General features: G+C 41.9%; 1 protein-coding gene across 6 annotated transcripts in view; it reads left to right on the top strand.

The window, feature by feature from the left end:
* The window catches only part of NUMB (NUMB endocytic adaptor protein), a 61,452-nt gene that overhangs the window by 23,063 nt on the left and 23,967 nt on the right, over positions 1-14,422 (top strand). For 4 of the 6 annotated variants that reach the window (XM_072115642.1, XM_072115643.1, XM_072115638.1 and 1 more), the window contains exon 2: positions 7,097-7,148. The exons of 1 other annotated variant lie outside the window; for it this stretch is intronic. The gene's annotated coding sequence lies outside the window, so the exon portion shown is untranslated. Of the gene's footprint in view, positions 1-7,096; positions 7,149-12,555; positions 12,640-14,422 lie in introns of those variants that run through there. One more of the 6 variants, XM_072115640.1, reaches the window with a different exon arrangement.

The raw sequence follows: 14,422 nt of genomic DNA, 5'->3' as shown, positions 1-14,422 counted from the left end.
GTCTTTTTTTTTTCTTGATTTTAGTCAATAAAATTTGATTCAACATAAATGCAAGACAACGGAACCGATAGTTCTGATACTTGTTTACGTATTTTGGGCCGTGGCGCGCCCCCTTGTGCTTTGATTCAGTTTCTAAACAGAGTCAGAGAAATATTTGTGACCGTTTTTTTACACTGCAGTTACAGGGACAGGAAGGGGGTGTTAATTGGGAGGTTCCATTACATTACAACTGGCACCCATTGCATGTAGAGCTGGTTCAACTTTTCAGCCCACACTATACTCTGGGTTAACCGACCGGATACGAGGTAGCAACTTTATTTTCGGTTATATTCGGTTTTCTTCTCCATAAGAGCTCTCTACCATAACCTTATCTCTCCATGTGCCTTCCAAAGGCCATAGAAGCTCATAATCTTCTATTTAGTTTTTATAAACCAGGCCTCTGGCTAATGTTTCCCACTTGTGGGAGTTGTGTTCTGCAGTTGCTCTGGCTGTTCCAGGCTGCACCAGGCACCCGGTGGGAGTCCCTGCTGTAGATGACACACAGCTGGAGAATGTCATGCGCTCTCATGGGCAGGGCATTACCTGCAGGCGCTCTGTTACAAATCCTAATTACCAAGTGTTTAGTTTCTTAGTTTTGTGTAATCTGAAATGCAGGGATACCTTTTGTGGTTGTTGGTTGATCCCGGGGGTTTTCCCTCAAAGCCGTTTTCTATTCCTTGTAGTAAAACCAGATCATAATGAAAACTGATACTGGAACAAATGCTGGGAAGTTTCATCCTCATTCATGCGTTTTATATTCTGTCGCTGTAATGAAGAAGAGTCCATCCAGCAAATGTTTGGGAACTATCATGTGAACGTTTAACTTCTACAAAGAGATAGACCGGGGTAATGTCAGGGTTTTTACAAGTGCCAGTGTTTTTCCTTTGCAATTTTTGAAATATAAAAGTAAAAGTTATAATTTCCTCTCTGGACGCTGTGCTTCTGCCTCCAGCTCCATAGCAATAGAAGTTTGGATGTCACATGTTGCAAGCCGCCTTCACAAGTTTTCTGCAACAGTCAAAAACCCCTTTTTATTAAAATAATAATTATTTTTTTAAATATATATATATATATATATATATATATATATATATATATATATATATATATATATATATATCTATCTCTATCTCTCACTCATAACCAGGGGAAATCAATTATAGATCCATACACTGTAACTCTGCGATCCATGGCCTACTTCCAAAATCAATTTTTAAAATAATCATAAAGAGCCTGGAAGCCTACCAGGGTGGTTTCCAGAGCCCCTCTGTGCTGCAGGTCTCCTGTGCAGCAATCCCCCTTTCCCTTTTCTGGGCCACAGTAGTTTATTAGCAAGTTTTCTAGCACCCTCGGCCCTCCCTCAGCACATCCCCCTTCCTTTTCTTGATGTAATCTCGCTGCAGCACAGGAGGTTTCAGCACATGAAAGGAGGGAGAAGTGCTGTTTGCACACTGTAACAGCCTGTTACAGAGGTGCTTTGGTAACGCTCCCAGAGCCCTTCTGCCTCATTATATTTTCTCTCTTTGCTTGCATAACTTATTTGATATATCCTGGTAGAGAATTTAGATTTTTCTATTTTTTTTTTTTTTTTGTACTTGAAGCCGCAGTGGTCTCCGCTTTGATACATGATCTGTACTATGTTTTTCATCTAGTATTTGTTAAAGTGTTCTTTGGGTCCCTTCTTCCTCCAAACCCCACCACATATTCTCCTTCACCTCTGAGAATACTATATCCACTCCTGAATAGAAGGTGATCTTTTCTTTCCCTTTAAATGGGTTTAGGTGGATGAGATCCATGAAACTGTGTTGATATCGGAGACTGTGGATAGTTGACACTTGAGATGCTGATGTGTCCACCTTCTCTACACTATGACATCCATGTACTTTGGAACCTGCTTGTGCAGCTATTGCTTGCCCATAATGTTCAACATTCCAAAAAAAATAAAGGGAACAATTTTTTTACAGTACAATGTAACTCCAAATCAACAGGTCGTTTCTCTGTTCTCATGCTTTCTCTCAGCGGTTTGGCCACTTTGCTTTAGGTCTCTTACCGTAGAGGTAGCACAGTTTCCCAGGTAGTTCAGATCATCCAGGATGACACATCAATGCACAGTAGTTAGCTGTCTCTGGCAGCAAAGTGCCCAAGGCATGGAGTAGGAGACCTAGAGAAGGCCATAGGACAGTGGTGGCGAACCTATGGCACGCGTGCCAGAGAGGGCACGCAGAGCCCTCTCTGCAGGCACGCGTACCATCTCCTCGGTCTCATCAAAGTCGGAGCTCGGGCAGGAGTGTCAGTGCCCGCCCCTCCTCCTCTTCAGCCCGGGAAATAGCAGCAGAGCAGTGATACGAGGTCAGGAGCTGCTGGGGCTGCTCACACACATGTGCACACTCACAGAGGTCCTGGCAGGTGACACTAAACCAACTATACATACTTGTGGTTTAGTGTCCCAAATCCCCCTGTATGACAGCTGTCTGTGTCCACATTGCCTGTATCTGAAGTGCTCATCACCTGCACAAGGCGTCCAGTGAAGCCAGGACAACCCCACAGTAAGCACCCTATGTAAAATGTCCGGGTCGTGCAGGTGATGAGGGCTGAGGCAAGTGTATACGTGGCCACAGACAACAGCCTTATGGGTGATCCCAAATCCACCTGTGCATCCACCCCACAACAACCACTTTGCCCTACAAACCACCTCCCAAAATGCCACTTTTTTGCCATTTTGCAACATGTAATAAAATGTTATGAAAAGTGGTCAAATGGGTGTACAGTCCTCAAAATGGTAGAACCGAAAGCGCATCTCATATCACAAAAAATTACTCCACACACAGCTCCGTACACCAAAGTATGGAAAGGCGCCCAAAAAATTTGCACCAGAAGATGGCAAAATGACTTTTTTTTTTTTTTTAGTACATAAGGTTTTAATTTTTGTAAATGTATACAAACATTATTAAACCCATGTAAATATATTGTACCTGTGATTGTACTGACCTACAGAAAAAAAGTAGACATGTGGTTTGGGGTGCACAGTGGAAACTGTAAAATCCAAGCCCACAAGAATATGTCACAAAGGCATTTTTTTTAACCAATTTTACTGCATTTGGAATTTTTTACCACTTCCCAGTACAGGGAATTAGATATTAAATACCAACACTATGAAGTGCAATTTTTTACGCAGAGCTCTTTCACGGTAGGGAGTAAAAAATGGAAATGCAAAAACAAAAAGGGGGTAAAGATGGCAATATTTGGTCCATGAGCAATCTAACTTATCACAGTCCCCTAGTCCCTGCATGTACTCAGGACTGCTGTCACTGTATGGGGGTAATGATAATCAGTATATGGCGGTAATACTCCTCTCTGAATGGCAGTAATATGATATTCATCACTATATTTGTATAGCATAGTATAGCAATATTATTGGTAACATTGGCCTTTCTATAGTCTTTATTACCAGAATGATGCTATTTATGTGCTTGTAAAGGTGGCAGCATCATATGGCAGTATTATTTGTCTTATTGTTAGGTGGTATTGTGGACCCATTGGGCTAAATTTCTGTGTTGGCACCTCGTGATAGAAACGTTGGCTTTGATTTGCAGTTTGGGCACTCGGTCTCTCAAAGGTTCGCCATCACTGCCATAGGACATGAGCAACAACCCAGCAGCAGGACCTCTACCATCTCTTTTGTGCAAGGAGGGACAGGAGGTGCAGCCCTGCAAAATGACCTCCAGCAGCCACTAATGCCCTTGTGTCTGCTTAAACTTTCAATAAACCAATTCTGTGATGGTGGTACGAGGGCCCAACGTCCACAAGTAGATTTCCACCCTATGCTCCTCAGGGGTGTGAGAAGGTTCACACTGAGCTGAAAGTTCAGAACAGATGCTGTGGAGAAAGTTCTGCTGCCAGCAACATCATCCAGCATGTCTGCTTGGTCAGTGGGTCAGTAATGGGGGGGGGGGGGGCATTTATTTGTAGTTTCACACAGCCCTATTAGGCAGAGTTAGCCTGACTACTATTAGATACTACCATTGTAAGGCCATATGCAGGTTCAGTGGGCCCTCGGTTCCTTCTAACACTCTACCATCACATGACGTCTAGCATTGTCCTGCATCAGAAGTTCCTGCATGATGAAGGCGTTGAAGCTATGGACTGGCCCACTCGTTCCCTAGGACTGAATCCGGTTGAGCACGTCTGGGACCTCATGTCTTGCTCCATCCACTTACCCCCACAGACTGTCCGGAAATTGGCCTATACTATAATCCAGATCTATGAGGAGGTCCCTCAGGAGACCACCCACCACCCCATCAGAAGCATGCCCAGGCATTGCAGGGAGGTCATACAGGCACGAGGACATCACCCACACTACTGAGCCTCTTTGTCTTGAGGCACTTCCACTGAAGTTGGATCAGCCTGATGTGTGATTTTCCACTTTCCTATGGAGGTCTGGATTTGGAAGGATACTCCAAAATTATTTTATTTATTAGTTTTATTGATCATTTTTAATTTTATTCTTCAGAATTTTTTTTTTTATTCTTTAGATTTATTATTACATTTTATTCATCACAATGTAATGAATAATGATTTGTAACTGGACTATTTCATTAATTGAGCTATAGGATGTGGTATTTTAGGTGTTCCCTTTATTTTTTTGACACAAACTTTGGAATGTAAAATATAGTACAACAGAGACTAAACTCCTGTCTAATATACTTGCTCACTGCATCCGTTTATGGGTAGATCTATAACCCTCGGGAACCTAGATAAATCTACATTGTGTGAATACACCCTCAATTCAGGTTATGTTGGAGCAATTTCTGTGGCCACCATCTATGGCACAAGTATTCCACGCCTGTCACTCCTATTAAATGCCCCAAATATTTTCAGCTTTGTACAATGTTACTCTTTGTATATTTTTCTTTATACTTGTTGTTGTTGTTGATCTTCTAATCTCTTTTATACCTTGAAGTCTTTTACCTGGGATAATGTGATGTTATTAGGTGAACTTGACCTCTGGCTCGCAGGGGAAGGTAATGGTGACGGATTTTGAAGACACTTGATGTCTGCAGATTTGTCTAGCACTTTGTTCTCAATATGGTAAAGGTCTCTGTAAGCCTAAACACAGGAAGTGACAAGTTTGTGGCTCGGTATCTGTGGTTATTTGTGCTGAATCATGGCTTTTTGACTTAAACATTTGTGCAAGACACTGTGTTGCAGACTTTAAGCACAGAAGTGGGCATGGTTTTTATGGTGGGCATTGATGTTTATCCTTACGATAATTTTACTTTATAGGAAATGTTTATTCCCTTTACCATCTAGGTGCCAAGGTAGTCAGAGTGTGACTTCTGTTTTCTATCTAGGCTGTTATATGCCCAAAGTCTTGGCATGATGGATCTGCATGTATATGTACCTAGTTTTATTCTTGGAGGGGGATAAGTTGATGAGGAAGCATTTTTCTCTAAAATTTAGTTCAGTATTGTCTGCGGATGATGATAATAATATATAAAATCTCGGAGCTATGTACATTTTATAGTGACCAAGCCAGATTACTACTGCTCAGCTCCCAATCCATAAGAACCTTATTGTCTGTTTATACAAATACGTGAGGGACCTGTATCCCCCTTAGGTAAGCGCAGGAAGATGTATTGGACAACTTCATTGTAATAATAATAATTCTTTATTTATATAGCGCCTACAGATTACGCAGTGCTGCACAAAGCATTACAAATTGGTTCCTGTCTCCATGGGGCTCACAATCTAAACAACCTACCAGTTGGAGTGTGGGAGGAAACCGGATTACCCGGAGGAAACCCACGCAAATGCGGAGAGAACATACAAACTCTTTGCAGATGTTGACCTGGGTGGGAATTAAACCCAGGTCCCTAGCGCTGCAAGGCAGAAGAGCTACCCACTCAGCCACCGTGCTGCCCACTTCATTGTGAATCCATGGCCTTTAATTTAAATGTGTCCACTGAGGCGGCACCATGGGACTGTTGCCAAAAGCCAGTGGAGAGTAAGGCTACATTCAGATCATATTTCCCTCTGTTTTAAGAATATGTTGGATAAAAAAAAAAACGGCAGAGGGCTATCATGAGGTGCTAATAGCCAGATCAGATAGGAGTGTCCACAGCAGTGAAAATACTGATTCTACCCCACAGTTTCAAATGTAAAAAATGTAGTTTTAATGGTGAAAAATGGGACTAATACCATAGACAAATTAATGTTGCTATTAACTCCATTTCATGTATTTTAATATTGTGGATAAGTTTTGTCCCATTTTTTACCATTAAAACTAAATTTTTTTTTTTAAATTTTAAACAGTGGAGAAGAATAATTTCGAAGCAGCTGGTTCTTATTCATGGTAATGAAACCTACTGTATGCACGTAGAGTTGGATATGTACGGGGAGGAGTGGACATTTGCAGTAGACAGTAATTGGCTGCTGTTGATATTCCGGACAGTAACATCACTGGGGAGAAACCCACCGCATATGCTCAGCGGAGGTTGGGGATGGATGCCGTACAGTGGCATCTGTCCTCCATAGGCAGATATACCTCCACTGAGCATATATTGTGCTTTCTACCTAAAAGCAGGATTATATAGTTTTAGTGTTTCCTGCTGGATGCATTACATGCTGATCAGATGGAGGCAAAAATAATAAATCCATTTTTTAGTATAAAGCTGTCACATGGTGCGCTCTTGGACCGTTTATAAACGCACTGGAAGCGCATACATTTTTGTGTTTGGCTGGTTTAAATTTAGTTTTTCTTTTATTTCTGGAAGTTTAATCAGCTGGGAAACGGATTAAAACCAGCCAAACGCACGGTAAACATACAAAAAACGCATGCATTTCCAGAGCGTTTAAAAAAAAAAAAAAAAAAAAAAAAAGGTCCAAGTGCGCGCCTGATAGTGTATTCTGTGTTTTTGTATGGTAATGTTGTGTCTTTCCCAAAAGTATTTCACCTTTTCAACCTTTCCTTATGGCCAGAAACTCTAATTAATGTTATGTTAATCATTAACTCTCTTTATATATCCCTGAAATGTTTTTCTATTTTTGTTTCTTGCAGGGATAAAAGGAGCAGCTGTAGTGATATCTGTAACCATAGGGGAAGTGCAGAGGTATGTCCTCCTATAAATGGGTTTCCAGTGTTTGGTTTTATGCTGCTGTATAATATTTTAGTAGTGGTGACGCGCAGTAGATGGTGCGCATTGGGCTCGCTGTGGAGAGGTGAAGCCTTCCTTGGCTTGGTTGCTTTCTAGTTACAGCAGAATTTCGGTGAAGGTCTGCAAAATGCTATTTAAAGCACGGCTCGGTTGCTGAATTGTAACTTTTTCATGTTTTTTGGGTTTCCCCATCACAAACACATCTCCCCCCTTCTAGAATATCGGAACACTGGAAAGTTGGTGCCATAAATTGGGGGGGGGGGGGGGGGGGGGGGGGCGGGGGCACGTCTGATCAATTCTTCATTCTCTTCTGTGGGACTGCTGTATTATAAAAGTGATCTCTTTTGCTTTTTTTGTTCTTCTGTTCCATGTGTCCCTTGGGTTTTTTATGTGTCTAGATGTTTTCTATTTCTCGCTTCACAGTAGTCCGAATGTAGGGACTTTTCCACCTGTTGTATTGTATGGTTGGGATAACAGGAAATTCTATGAAAAGTTGATCCATCATGAGGGCTGCAAGTATTTTGCTATAACGGACGTCTCAAAATGTGACAGGTCTTTAACCGAAACGGTTTCTGTTTATGGAGTTTTTTTTTTCTCTAAGCAGTATATTGCTACTCCTGCTGTATAACATTCTGTCTAAAGATTTCCCTTCTCTATATATGTTGTCTGGCTACAGATCGCACTGCATGTACAACATGACAGGTTTTCCTTCACTCGTTACTAATGAAATGATAATATTGAGTTACATAATATTGGTTTGGCAATGTTCTCCGCTCAGCAATCCTGACGTTCCATTGGTGCAATGTAAATGAGAAATGGAAAAATCAATCCTTTTACATTGTATGTGTTATATAGACAGTCTGGGTTATAGAAATGTGCACCCTGGACCACAGCTTGTGCGCAAAGAGCTGAAAAGCTCAGCTGTTTACTCTTCTTTTTTTAATATTGTATTTAGTCTAGAAGAGGTAACATTGCGTTTTTGTCTCCAGCTACATAATGAATTGTGCTTCCTCTTAAGCAGGTTTGTCGGTGTCAGATGAGCGCTGCTGATAGGGGAGGAATTCATCCTCTGTAAGCTTTTATTCAATTGAATGGGGAGGGGGTAGAGAGACTATCTTTTCACTTTGCTCCAAATACTCGCAGGGTTATACTGACATTGGGCCTGTTTTTAACTCCACTTTCACATTTCAACCCATTTAACTAACGTGTGCTGGGATAGACTTGATGACAAAAAATGGATCCCATTGATGGCCGATCTGAGCCTGAAGATATCTATGGCTGTCGTTGAAGTGCTCCTAGTGCACTCACATCAATTCTAACATACGTGGCACAACTCCTGGGTGGATTTGTTTATTCTATGCAACATTGGTTCCCCCTCCTCCCAATATCTCAGAGTTGTCATGCTACGAAGTATATATAATACCAACCATATCCAATGCAGACTGTATACATTATGCATGGTGATCGGGGGCAGACCTTGCACCGGTGCCAAGTTACTCCTGGTGAAGCCTCTGCTACTATTGACCTCCAGCTATGAGCTGTGGTTGCCACGCGGAGCTGGAAGCCTGTCACTGAATTTTTTACAAGGTAAATATTATTCTTGATGCGACTGAGTGCTTTACTGGCGGACATTATTTTCTAGCTTGCAGAGCTCCGTGTTGACATTAACAGTATCTTATAACTGCTTCCAAAATGTTCGGTCTCATCTCTGTGAGCACGTTTCACCCCTGGCACAACTACCCATCATGTGCTGCTTCTCCTCCCCTCAGTAATAAAGAGATTTTATTGCTTTTATTTGCTTTACTTGGTTTCTCCTGACTTCATTTAAAGTAAATCCAGGAGGATATAAAAGTAAATTACTGGGATAATGTGTTCTAGTTTGTTCACTGTTGTAATTTTGGATTTATTTATTACCCTTGGGAGGAGGAACAAGAGAACCGACAGAGCACTGTGGTGTCATACGGTACAAAGTAGGGACACTTCTTTTTTTCTTTTTTTTCTTTTTTTTTTTTTTAAGCAGGTTTAGTTGGGGGTAGGGTTGCACCAATACCAGAATTTTGAGTGTGATGCGATACCCAGAAAAGTATTGCGATACTCGATACGATACTGTCAAGAAAAGAAAAAAAGTATCATCTGAATGTTTAGGGTGCGGTCACATGGGGCGTTTACAATGTGTTTAGAAATTTGCATTTCCATTGAAACACATGTGATCCGTAACAGTCAGCAGTGATTTGCCAGGAGAAGCTTTAGTGCTTTATCAGTGTAGTATATGTAGACACTCCCCTTGATAATGCACCATAGCGAAACACATGTTGTGTGCAGTCTATTTGGTATAGTATTTCAGAGTTTTGGTTTTTTTTTTAATGCTTGGTCCTTACATAATGTATTGTATGTATGCACTTTTTTTCTAGTCCTTCATTATAATGTATTGACAAGCTTACACTTAGTAGATGTCTGTATAACCTACAATCAGGCCTGTTTGCCGTTAATGCTGACGCACATGGTTTTAATTCATACCGTAGTGGTTCAACTAATATTACCTTGTGTATATGTTTTTGTTTTGTTTTTTTATTGTTAAGTCACATATACTGTAGTCTTGGATTGATGCATTTCTTTTTTTGTGTTGTTCAAACTTTTGGCATTATTAGTGTAATATATGTGTTGCAAAGGTTGTCCTGTTGATAATATATAGTAAGTATATATAGACAATCGAAAAATGGCAGCACTCCGAGACTTCAATGTGAGCAAAGCGTACTGGTTTATTGACACGTGTCCAAACACTACGTTTCGGCTCCTCAGATTTGAAGAAGGCTCTATCCTTTTTTTTTTTTTTTTTTTGCATATGCCAAAAAACTGTCACTGTTTCCTATGGGTCTGTTCACATGTCCATTTGTGAGAAAAGAATTGCAGCATGTGTTATTTTGCCTCGCATGTGGACGGTTTACATGCGCATGCATGACATCTATATGCAGAGTGTTTTTTTTCATCAAATGTTGCTAGCCAACCAAGTGGGCAGAGCAAGAAGTAGATTAGAAACCCATCAGCGTTTTTTTGCATACTTGGAAAAAAACGGATGGCGTCCGGATACTATATTGACTGATCACAGACATTACGTCCACGTTTTTTTGCAGACGAGCAGCAGCCACGCCAGTCTGAATGAGCCCTTAGTTTTTGTCTTTTTCATTTAACTGTATTATATTCTTAAAATATTGTAATCTCAATAATAATCTCTGAGCAGATCCCTCTCTATATACCAGTGCATGGATCCTGTGTAACAGTGAAGCTCTTAGTTATTTGTGGGTTTAAATCCAGGGCTGGACAAGAAATTATTTAGTTAAAATAGAGACCTTGTGTCTGGGGAAGTAGAGACCCATTTATGGACAGATGGTGATATAAACCTGGTGACGTGCTCCATCAGAGGTCGCATTAATGCCTCACCAAGTGTCATAGATGCATGATGAGGCGCCATTACTCCCCAAAATAATTTAAAAAAGTAAAAGTACGCTTGGCAATTGTTCCTTGTAGCGCGCAGGCTGAGCGGTCCGGCATTCTCGTTGGTGTCTCCACTGCTGAGCGGGGTGTTCTGATAGTGTAAGCTGAGAGGTTGGCACTCACACACGACGTCTCGTGCTCCTCGGCGCTGTCGGCTGCCTTAGTGGCGGACCCATGCGGAGGAATGATTTGCGGAGGTCCGGAGCATGAGTGGCGCCTGCAGATCCTCCTCCAGGAGCTGGATGCCGCCATCTGCATCAGTGACCTGGCGGTGGGGCTGCAGAGGCTCAGAGTGCACCGACTGAGCTGGAGCTGCGGGTGAGACATCCGCCATAGAGCTGTGGCTTTATTACTATTGTATCTTATAAACCCAATTCATTCAATTCTCCTAGACAATTGTAGCGAACCCTCAGCTGTGAGAAGTGTTAGCGCTCAGAAAAAGGGTTAGGGACACATTCGTAACCTTTCCTGTGGTTTTATGATTTTTCACAGCTGAGGGTTTGTTACAAGTGTCAGTGGTTTTTTGGAAGCAACTGGAATCTCATCTACAATACAGAACAATGTGACAAACCCTCAGCTGTGACTTGTTTTGTTGAGATTGTTGGACATCAGTTTTATCCACATGGTTTTACAAGGAGAAAAAGATCTGATGCTGCAATAGAACTACCACTCTTATCCTGCTCAGGGCTTGCTGGGAGTTGTAGTTCTTCCTGTATCTTGGACAAGGCCAATTCTTTTTCTTGAGGACTTTGGTCCTGTACATTACTGAAATGGCCATATGGATTAATGTATGTGATATGTAGAGCCATCTCTCTACATATATGCCAAGGTTCTAATCAGAGGCCGCATTTATGCCTCACCAAGTGTCATAAACGCATAATGGGGCGCGAAAATAATTGCCAAGCGTAAAAGTATGCTTGGCAATTATCCCCTGTAGCGCACAGGCTGAGCAGGACACAGGATGCAGTGTCTTCAACACCAATAACAAAGCTCCTTTCACATTGCTGATGTTAAGCATCGTGTAAGAGGCTTTGTTATTGGCTGCCCTTCTGCCATGCGGGCTATTAGCTGTGTAGCTGTATAAAAGTATGGGATGGTCCAGTGCCCAGATTTGCTAGTAAAAAATAGTACACTGCTATGTTGTATCTGTAATGATTTTCTTGCTATTCACCTATTAATACTGTATATGCCTAGGAGTTATTTATATGTATTGCTGAAAATTTGATACTCCTCCTCGGCTAAAAACACTCCTCAAAAATGGTGAAAGGAGTTTTATTACCCTTCTGGAAAAAAGTTAGTGCGGCATCTACACAATGGATTATCTGCCCAATGCACACAGATCCAAGGAGTCTGTAGAACAGTAGAAGTCTTACAGTACCATAAGTAACAGAAACCCGGCATTGAACCATTTTGGCTTTTAAAGTATCATATAAGTACTTATTTTTCGATGCATCATGCAACCCTAGTTGGGGTAAAACATTCCTCCCTACGGATATTTCCACAAATCATTCCAGATATTGAAAGAGGGACAAAAGTTGCTGCATAGGTGTGTAGAATGTATGTATTTACTTAGGCCACACCCTTTACCCATTGTTCCCACCCCCACATTTTGGTGGCCCCCACATTGTTATCCCCCAACACGATATATTCCTCCACTGTAATAAATTAAATTACGGTAATGGGTCATCTCCACTTATTTGTGCACTTATTCTCCCTCTCTCAATCTGCTTCTCGCACTGAACTCCATCTTGCTAGCAGGCAAGCTCACTCTGTTGCGGGAGCAGAGAGTCACAGCAGCTTGGATCTCTTCCTAGCAGCTTGAAGTGAACCTAGAGTTTACTTTATACCCTTGCAGGTAGTTTACTGCAACAAGCTTCAGTGATTTACGTTTGAAGTCCTAAATGTGCACACATGGCAAGAAAAAAGCCAGAACAAAGTTGCGTGGTACATGGAGGTATGTGTTGCCCCGTTTTTGGGTTTTATTTTTTGTTCTTTTAATTTTCTTTAAGAACAGGACTCTTCTGCTCATCCATAATTTACCTAATAAATCAGAGCGTATCTTTGCAGACAGTCGAGTACAGATTATTCTCAGCCAGTGTTAGAGATGTCTTGTGATCTCTGATTAGCTCTAGAGTATTCTGTCATTTCTTTATAACGCTGGGGGCACATGAGCCATGTACATATTAACAACGCCAGGCGAGGAGACGAGACCCTGTTTAGATATGGTAATGGGAGGAAAGACGCACTGGAGCAAATAACTGACCCAGTTAATGATCACAAACTGTAAAGTGTACCGTGAGGACCGCGTTCTGCGCACAAGGTCAGCGGGGCCTAGACTCCCTATTGGCGCTTCCCAATCAGTGTGAGTTACATATTTTAGATATGATGCAGTAGATTATGTTCTATTTCTAAACCTTATGTATAGGAACTATGGGGGAGATTTATCACCAAGTTTTGGAGGTACAACTGTATTAGTTGCCCATGGAAACCAATCAGAGCTCAGCTTTTAATTTTATAAACAGATGTGGGAAGATGAAAGCTGAGCTCTGATTGGTTGGGATGGGCAACTAAAGAGTTCTGCTGTTAGAGAAATATAATAAATCTCCTCATATAGGTTTTTAGTTTCTACACATTATAAGCAATCAAACCTACAGAGAACTAGTCCCCTGAGCTGCAGGTAGTTATCATTCTATTATTAAGAGTGTATGATGGAGGTTATTGGACTAACAGGAAGAGCCATAGCTCCTTGACAAAGTGTTCTGGTTTTTTTTTGTTTAGTTTTTTAAATAAGGCTGCATTCAAACCCTTAGGGTCCATACACACAGCCGTATGCCCACCCGGCCATAGACATGCGGGCATAGCGCTGTGCGCTGAAGAGGAAGTGACCCCCCCTCCCTCCATAGAGAAAAGCGTTGCATGGGTGCACACATGTTCCCTGTCTAAGGCGCGGAACAAGTTTGGGGCTGCACATAAATCTCCCCCCCCCCCCCCTCCAGACGGCCATCTGAATGTACCCTCCGGCTACATTCACACGATGTATGCCCGCCGTACCGTAGTATGGCGGGCATACATCGGTGCTGCGGAGAGGAGCAGGGGATGAGCACCCCCGCCCCTCTCCATAGGAAGATACAGTACACGGCGCTGTATCACGGGAAAAGATAGGACAGGTCCTATCTTTTTCCCTGGTACAGAACGGTACGGTGCCGCACGTGTGCTGCACCGTACCGCTCCCCTGGGGTGCAGTTCGCCCATTGCCGTCTATGGGGGACGTATATCGGCCGTATATACGTCCCCCATACGGCAGTGTGAATGTAGCCTCAGTCTGGTTCAGTAGGTGAAGACTGCTGACTTTACAGATGTCCAAAAGGCAGTCATCGGTACAGTCCACAAGGAGGTCGAGCCACAAAAGTTAATTGCTAAAAAACCTGCCTGTATCAGAGCATAGTAGTGGAAAGTTGAAGAAAAAATAATTGAAATGAATTGAAATAATCTTAGTACACTATGTCAATAAGGTTGCTGTGGTGAGGGGGCTATCTCTGCGGAGGGGAAAGACCCCTTAGAAATCTACCATTCTGGTCTGTCCTTATACAGCTCCTTTAATTGGTGTTTAATGCAACTTTTATATACAGCTTTTGTTCCAGCTTCTGATTATTTTCATATTCTTTTTGCGGTGAAAAAGTTGATAAATTGAAACACGAAGTATTAGAAAGTTGTCACATGTCACACTTCATTAGTGA

This window comes from Engystomops pustulosus, chromosome 7, assembly GCF_040894005.1.
Source record: "Engystomops pustulosus chromosome 7, aEngPut4.maternal, whole genome shotgun sequence".
Taxonomy (NCBI): domain Eukaryota; kingdom Metazoa; phylum Chordata; class Amphibia; order Anura; family Leptodactylidae; genus Engystomops; species Engystomops pustulosus.
This window is presented reverse-complemented; position numbering and strand designations above follow the sequence as displayed.